The following is an 8,276-nucleotide window of genomic DNA, read 5'->3' on the forward strand; positions in this document are numbered from 1 at the left end:
GTCATCACGTTACGTACGATCGGATTTTCCGACAACTTTGTCCGACCGTGTGTATGCAACACAAGTTTCGGACAAAATCCGACAGATTTTGTTGTCGGAGTGTCCGACCGTGTGTATAGGGGCTAACAATGAAGATCACTTATTTGTTCCATATTTGGCCTGCTAAATATACCATTGCAAGCATTTTGTTGTATCCGTTAAATCAGGGCCGGTGCTACCACTAGGCAAACTAGGCAGCCGCCTAGGGCGCCCTACTTCCTAGGGTGCCCTGCTGCCTAGGGCGCCCGGCCACTGGTGTTCATACTCTCTTCTCTCTGCAGCAAGAAACTAATTCTTAGTATCAGCAGACTACCGCTGCTCCGTTCGCACATATTGTCAGAGGTACAGTAGCAACGGAGGACTGTATCTGTGTCCCAACTCCTGAATGAATGGAAGCAAACATTCATTGATAGGCACTGATAGGCTGCATTAATGGGTGCTGGTGAGACTGCATTGAGGTGCTCTGGTGAGGCTGCATTTTATGGGCGCTGGTAGGCTGCATTGATGGCCGCTGGTGAGGCTGCATTTTATGGGCGCTGGTGAGGCTGCATTGATGGGCGCTGGTGAGGCCGCATTTGATGGGCGCTTCATTCAAAAAGGTGGGTGTTACATGGGCAGGGAAAAGGGGGTGGAGTCAAGGGTGGAGCTAAGGGGAGACAGCAAAATGAGGTTTCGCCTAGGGTGTCAAAATTCCTTGCACCAGCCCTGCGTTAAATAACTGCAAACATAAACCTGCTGATTGTGGTAGACATTCAAAACTGTCCAGTATCTTATGTAAATTTCCTATGTTGTCTCAAAAAAGAGAAATGAGCCCTCACAGTTTTTATCTTGGACCTACAGAATGATTATCCTTTGTGTTGTGGAGATGGGAGAGTAGGTGGGTCTGAGTAGTTTAGAAAAAAAACTGGACAGGGCTGACAACACAGTCCACAAAATAGTTGTGTTTTGTCAGCCCACAACATGACTTAGGAGACTAGTGCATGTATGATAGATCAGCAGATATTTTTTTGTACCTAAAATTCTTTAAAGTGTTAGTAAAGTTTTTTTTTTTTTTCTTGTACCTACAGGTAAGCCTATAATAAGGCCCTACTAAGGCTTACCTGTAGGTACAGTGAATATCTCCTAAACTTACATTGTTTAGGAGATATTCACACTGCATGCAGCCAGTAATGTCAGCGGCAAACCCATTTTGTCCCTTCAGTCATGACTCCAGTGTGCACGCGAGGGAGTGACGTCTCCGCAGCTTGGTCAATCAGACAGCGCAGGAACCAGGAAGAAAGACCAGGTGAAGAAGGAAGCCCTGTCAGCAGTGACAGCTCGCCAGTGGAGGGCTTCATCCTAAATTGAGTACTTCCTAATGTGCTAGAATGCATACTAGCACATTATGCCATTGACTTGCAGGGCTTTTTTATTTTTTTAAACCTGCTGTTTACTACCGCTTTAAGGGGATAAAACATGTGGAAAAGTGCATGTATTGCACAGATTTTCCTTAAAGTGTTTGTAAATTTTAACAATACATTCCTTTTTTCCCTCCTTCATGGTCTTTTAAATATACAATTTAAAGTATTTGTCTTACCTGTTAAAAAAAAAAAAAAAAGTATTTTGTTATATCTGTTTGACACATGCTGTTCATCCAGCCAGAAATCCAGTGCTCTCTTTCTCTGCAGACAGCAGTTAGCATTGTTCCCAGCTATCTCCATTGCTACAAATACCTTCTCACATATTATGAAGGGAACGTCTTATATAGTCTTAACACACTTCATTCCTAGACTGACAACACTGCTCCTTCTAGACACAGTACAGTTGACACATTAGGACAGTAAGTGTGTTCCTTTCACTAGTTGACAATAAGGGTGAAACAATTAAAAGTGATGCGATTCAGCCGGCGGCAGCGGACCTGACAGCATCTCACCTACCGAATTCTCCCGCACCAGGAACACCCTCACACCACCAGAAAAATGGAAGAAGAAATTGCCGCACTCATCATTGACAATGGCTCTGGTATGTGCAAAGCCGGCTTTGCTGGAGATGATGCTCCCCGTGCTGTCTTCCCCTCAATCGTTGGACGCCCCAGACATCAGGGTGTCATGGTTGGTATGGGACAGAAAGACAGCTACGTAGGTGATGAAGCCCAGAGCAAGAGAGGTATCCTGACCCTGAAGTACCCCATTGAACACGGCATTGTAACCAACTGGGATGACATGGAGAAGATCTGGCATCACACCTTCTACAACGAGCTGCGTGTCGCCCCTGAAGAACACCCTGTCCTTCTCACAGAAGCCCCCCTGAACCCCAAAGCCAACAGAGAAAAGATGACACAGATCATGTTTGAGACATTCAACACCCCCGCCATGTACGTTGCCATCCAGGCTGTGCTGTCCCTGTATGCCTCTGGTCGTACCACTGGTATCGTGATGAACTCTGGTGATGGTGTGACCCACACAGTGCCCATCTATGAAGGTTACACCCTGCCCCACGCCATCCTGCGTTTGGACTTGGCTGGCCGTGACCTGACAGACTACCTCATGAAGATCTTGACCGAGAGATGCTACAGCTTCACCACCACAGCCGAAAGAGAAATCGTGCATGACATCAAGGAGAAGCTCTGCTACGTCGCCCTGGACTTCGAGCAGGAGATGGCCACCGCTGCCTCCTCCTCATCCCTGGAGAAGAGCTATGAGCTGCCCGACGGTCAAGTCATCACCATCGGAAACGAGAGGTTCAGGTGTCCAGAGGCCCTCTTCCAGCCATCCTTCTTGGGTATGGAATCATGTGGCATTCACGAAACCACATTCAACTCAATCATGAAGTGTGACGTAGATATCCGTAAGGACCTGTATGCCAACACTGTGCTGTCTGGAGGTACCACCATTTACCCTGGCATCGCTGACAGAATGCAGAAGGAAATCACCGCCCTGGCCCCTAGCACAATGAAAATTAAGATCATTGCACCACCTGAGCGCAAATACTCCGTCTGGATCGGTGGCTCCATCTTGGCCTCCCTTTCCACCTTCCAACAGATGTAGATCAGCAAGCAGGAATACGACGAATCTGGCCCATCCATCGTCCACCGCAAATGCTTTTAAACGGACTGCTAGCAGATGCGTTGCATTTGCTGCATGAGTTGTTCAAAGTGTTAATATTTGCTTCGGCAAATGTGTACGCCTCATGCTAGCCTCGTGAAACTGGAATAGAGCCAACATCCAATTGAACTTGCCCTCAGAATGTGAGACACTCTAAAGTCACCCATTGTTGGGGATTTTTTTTTTCTTTTTTGTAATGCAAGACTTTGGAACTGTCTCTTCCCAATATCCAACTATTCCTGTGGTGTCAGTGCTAGCATATTATACCCTGTACACACCTCCGATACAAAACTCCACTTGGCATTCCGTCTTTTGTGTCTCCTTTTTAAGCTATAAACGTCTAAGGAATGCATTTCTGTGAAAGGCTGCCGATCTGCGACAGTATTGTGAATGACACTTCCCCGAGGGGGCTCCTGGGGGAGTCGAGGTGGGAGATGTGTACAGGTTATCTGAGGTTTAGGCTTCCAGATAACCAATTTTTTAGCGCTTAATATTCCAGAATTTCATGTCTGAGGCTGGTAGGAGTTCATAAAGGAATTATCACTTCTTCACTTCTTTTTTTGCCACTTTTTTTTCTAGTACATTTGGAAAGAAATGGCATCCAGGCCTTAGAAACAGGTTCTTGTTTTTTCTCTCTTAGCCCAGTTTGTATACCCATCATTGAACGGGTCTGAAGAAGTTACAACTTATTGCAGTTACACCCAAGGGCGGATCCAGAGTCAAGTCTCGGGAGGGGCACTGCCAGAAACGAAGGTGTTGCTTACAGAACTCGAACGTATCGTACAGTCCTAAACTTGTTTAAAACAGTGATACTTTTATCATTCCAGATTAGATTATTACATTACAAACAGACAAGATAGGTTTAACCACATATAACTTAAATTCTTGCTCTTTTTCTGTTTATATCGCAAAAAATAAAAGAAAACGCAGAGATGATCAAATGCCAGCAAAGAAAGCTCTATTTGTGGGAAAAAAAGGATATCAATTTAATTTCGGTACAGCATTGATTGCACTGCACAACCGCGCAATTATCAGCCAAAGTAACGCAGCGCAGGATCACAAGAAATAATCATACATAATGGCACACATGTATTTTGCGATTTGTCACATAACATTCATTTATACTCACGTTTAGGCAATTCTTTTGGTAGTCTGGTGAGGGGATGGGTACCGTTCCCATGCAGGAGCAATGGAGTGGAGATGGATGGGATGGATGGATCCAGCAGTAATCTTCTCAATATCCTCTGTAGAATTCACTCTGTACTGCACTGCACAAACCGGTGGAGAAGATGGAGGAGGTGGGTGGAGCTAAAACTAACTCAGGGGTGGCAGAGCGGAGGCCTGTAGCGTGGACAAGATGGAGGGGGAGCTGGGGGGGTGGGACCACAACGTCAGGGGCGGACTCCAGAACTAAGATTGCTGCAACTTGCAAGTGCCACTCTGCAGAAAGGAAGACTTTGTTTTTTAGCTTAGTTTAGTTAAACAGCTCAAATGCAGTGACTGTGATTGATTATCACAGTCACTGGCATAACATTGCCTCAGTCAGTCTGCTCTTGCTCTGAGGCTGAGCTCTCCCTGGCTGCGCTGCTGCGGATGCCTGATCTGTTCTCCAGGCTCCAGCAGGCAGCTCTGCTCCGCTGTGTTTGTCTCCCTCCCCCAGGTGACCGGCGTGACCGTGACGTCACTCGTTGCTAGACGCCAAGCGGCCCAGGCGTTAGCAACGAGTGCAGGAGAGAGGCTCCACCCACCGCTGTTCCTCCTCCTCCTATCTGAATCTGTTACTGGCGCTGGCCAATGAGGATGCGAGGCTGCAGTGCTGGCTGGGCGTAACTAGTACAAGTCTCTCTCTCTCTGCGCCGCTGCCCGCTGATGATCTGATCGGGTTATGTGACAGAGAGAGACACAGGCAGCGGCACACAAACGAACAGAGCTGCAACGACTCAATCTCACTGCTACTATCTCGGGGGGGGAAATTGACCTGTTGCCCCCCCCCTGGATCCGCCCCTGGTTACACCTGTAAATTTATACATCCGAGTTAATTTATGTACATTTTTTTTGTATGTTGCCTTAATGTTCTCACATGACAGTAGAAGAACCAAAATTTGTAAGTCATCCTGAAGTTGAGGAAAAAAAATTGTAACTCCCAGAAAACACTTCATTGTGTAAGGAAAATAAAGCGCTGCAGTAAATAAAAAAAAAAAAAAGTGATGCGACCTGACACAACCTATTAGTAGCAGCAGCAAGCCTCCATCCCGGATATATGTTCAATATCCAAAAAAGGGGAAATGGGACTTTAAATGAGACATGTTGCTGAATAGAAAATATATTTATTTATTAAGTACAAACCATATCACAAAAAGTGTCAAACTAAAATATAGGACACAATTTATTTTGGTACATTTCTTTAAATACATTTGTTTAGATATACAGTCATTTTGCAAAGTACAATACAACATCATTAGCAATACAGATGTGTAGACATACTCATCCATTCATAAAACCAATAAACATTAGCAATTGCTCATAGTAAGTCGAAATGATCTGGGCATCAGTTGGATATATACTCGACGCACGTTTCATGGCTCTTGCCAATCATCAGGAGTACAAATGCTCTGAAATTAGATCAAGAGTATCTATAAATATGGGATAACCTTTAAACGGAGAACCATCTCTCAAGAAAAGGGGGGGCTATAACTTACTGTCCGGCCCAAAGGGGCTGAGGTGAGGAATCGCACCCAAAACGAGGATAGCAGCTGTGCAAAGCCCAGGTGACCATGATAGTATATGATGTGTGCTTACCAGGCCGTACTATTCTGCAGAAATATAGAGATAAAACCTATTGAGATTATTTGCTATTGATGGAACAAATCCATACTTGTAGGTAAATAAAATAAATGAATAATATGCAATTAATGCAATCATTTTAAATGTAATAATTAAACTACAGTAAGAGAAAGTATGCAATATGTACCCACTATGGGTCACCATAAATCAGACCCTCCCTATTGTTCATCCACACAAGCAGGATTCCAGGCATATCTGCAGCCATAGAATCATACACAAGGTTACTGAGATTTACTTACATTCTTCAGATCACCTTTATAGGGAGGGTCTGATTTATGGTGACCCATAGTGGGTACATATTGCATACTTTCTCTTACTGTAGTTTAATTATTACATTTAAAATGATTGCATTAATTGCATATTATTTATTTATTTTATTTACCTACAAGTATGGATTTGTTCCACCTCAGCCCCGGGGGAGATTGATATCCTTGTCCTCTGTATCTCCTGGACAGATGTTTGGTATCACCTTTGGGACAGGCAGTAAGTTATAGCCCCCCCTTTTCTTGAGAGATGGTTCTCCGTTTAAAGGTTATACCATATTTATAGATACTATTGATCTAATTTCAGAGCATTTGTACTCCTGATGATTGGCAAGAGCCATGAAACGTGCGTCGAGTATATATCCAACTGATGCCCAGATCATTTCGACTTACTATGAGCAATTGCTAATATTTATTGGTTTTATGAATGGATGAGTATGTCTACACATCTGTATCGCTAATGATGTTGTATTGTACTTTGCAAAATGACTGTATATGTAAACAAATGTATTTAAAGAAATGTACCAAAATAAGTTGTGTCCTATATCTTAGTTTGACACTTTTTGTGATATGGTTTGTACTTAATAAATAAATATATTTTCTATTCAGCAACACGCCTCATTTAAAGTCCCATTTCCCCTTTTTTGAATATTGAACAAGGGTGAAACAATGTGAAAAAAAACGAACTGAAACACTACATCTAATAAAAGACTTTCAATACATACAGTTTTCATTCTTGTTTTTTTTTTAATCCAAACTATTTTTATTACTATGAAAAAAAAGGTCATCTGGATAATGCACAGACTAATTGAGCAGTATAAGTCATACAATAGCGTTATACAGAATACAATAAGCAATCTGTGCTATTGGGGTGCCAAAAGAAAAAAGGGGAAAAGGCCATAGAAAACAAAAAGGGGAGTAAGCAAAACAAGGTAAAACAACATTAGCCCATATTTCACTAATTTATGCAGGATGCTATTTCTTTCTGTTTTTCTTAAAGGGTCATCCTATTGACTCTAAACCAAGTTAACTTAATAAACCCTATAGATGGGTGGGATATTCCAGCTCCTTTGACAGTAAAGCTTCATTAGCTCAGAGTTTTATAAGTCTATCCATTACTAGTTGTGATGGAGCAAGGCCAGGAGAATCCAGCCAGCTCTGGCAGACTAGATTAAATTTCCGTAGTGCATTTCAGTGGTGGTATGCCAACTGATCCCTGAGTAGAACAGAATTAACATATTCAACCCATTTCGTTTGAGTGGGTATCGTAGATGATATCCTAAATCTAGCTATTAGCTTCCTAGGCAAATATAACAATCTTGTTATGATGTACATGCCCGGTGGGTACCAATTCAACATCCAGAGCTCCAAGTAAGCACACCAGGGGGTCAAGAGGTACAGGAACTTGGGCAAACATAGAAATGTTTTTTAAGATCTCAGTCCAATACCTTACAAGTTTTGGGCATCACCATATCACCATATCATATGTATAAAATCATCCCTATGAATATTACATTTAGGGCACATTGGTGTATCTCTCCTGCCCCAAACAGATTAACAGGCGTTCGATAGGTCCTATGCAGGGCCATCTTTAAGGCAGGGCAAAAGGGGCAGCTGCCATGGGCCCTGTCATTGTTTTGGGGCCCAAAGTAGCTGCTTCATACTTGCCAACTATCCCAGTTTAAATTCCCTTGTCCCTTGAAGTTTTAGTCCCATGCTGCATCCTGATATCTCAGTGTGAAGTTCTGCTACTAATGCTGCCCAGCTCTGCCCTATTGTTGTGTTGTGTTGATGTAAATAACCGCCAATCATATGTAAATAGGGGTGGCATTCATATGTAAATAGCTGTATCCAGCAGCATAGATATGTAAATAAAGGTGGCATTCATATGTATATCATGCCCCCTGCAGTGAGGAGATGATGTGCTGTAACCTCTAGCAACCAATCAGTGAGCAGTATTACTGTACAGTAATCTCTAGCAACCAATCAACAAGCAGAAACCATGTGCTGTAACATCTAGCAACTAATCAGTGAGCCTTAATGTGTG

General features: G+C 43.2%; 1 pseudogene; it reads left to right on the forward strand.

The window, feature by feature from the left end:
- Positions 1–1,913: 1,913 nt before the first annotated feature.
- On the forward strand, positions 1,914–3,425 carry LOC143940451 (actin, cytoplasmic 2 pseudogene; annotated as a pseudogene).
- The last annotated feature ends 4,851 nt before the right edge of the window (positions 3,426–8,276 follow it).

This window comes from Lithobates pipiens, unplaced genomic scaffold (genome assembly GCF_037356315.1).
Source record: "Lithobates pipiens isolate NorthernLeopardFrog02 unplaced genomic scaffold, aLitPip1_a1.2 Scaffold_3, whole genome shotgun sequence".
NCBI lineage: Eukaryota > Metazoa > Chordata > Amphibia > Anura > Ranidae > Lithobates > Lithobates pipiens.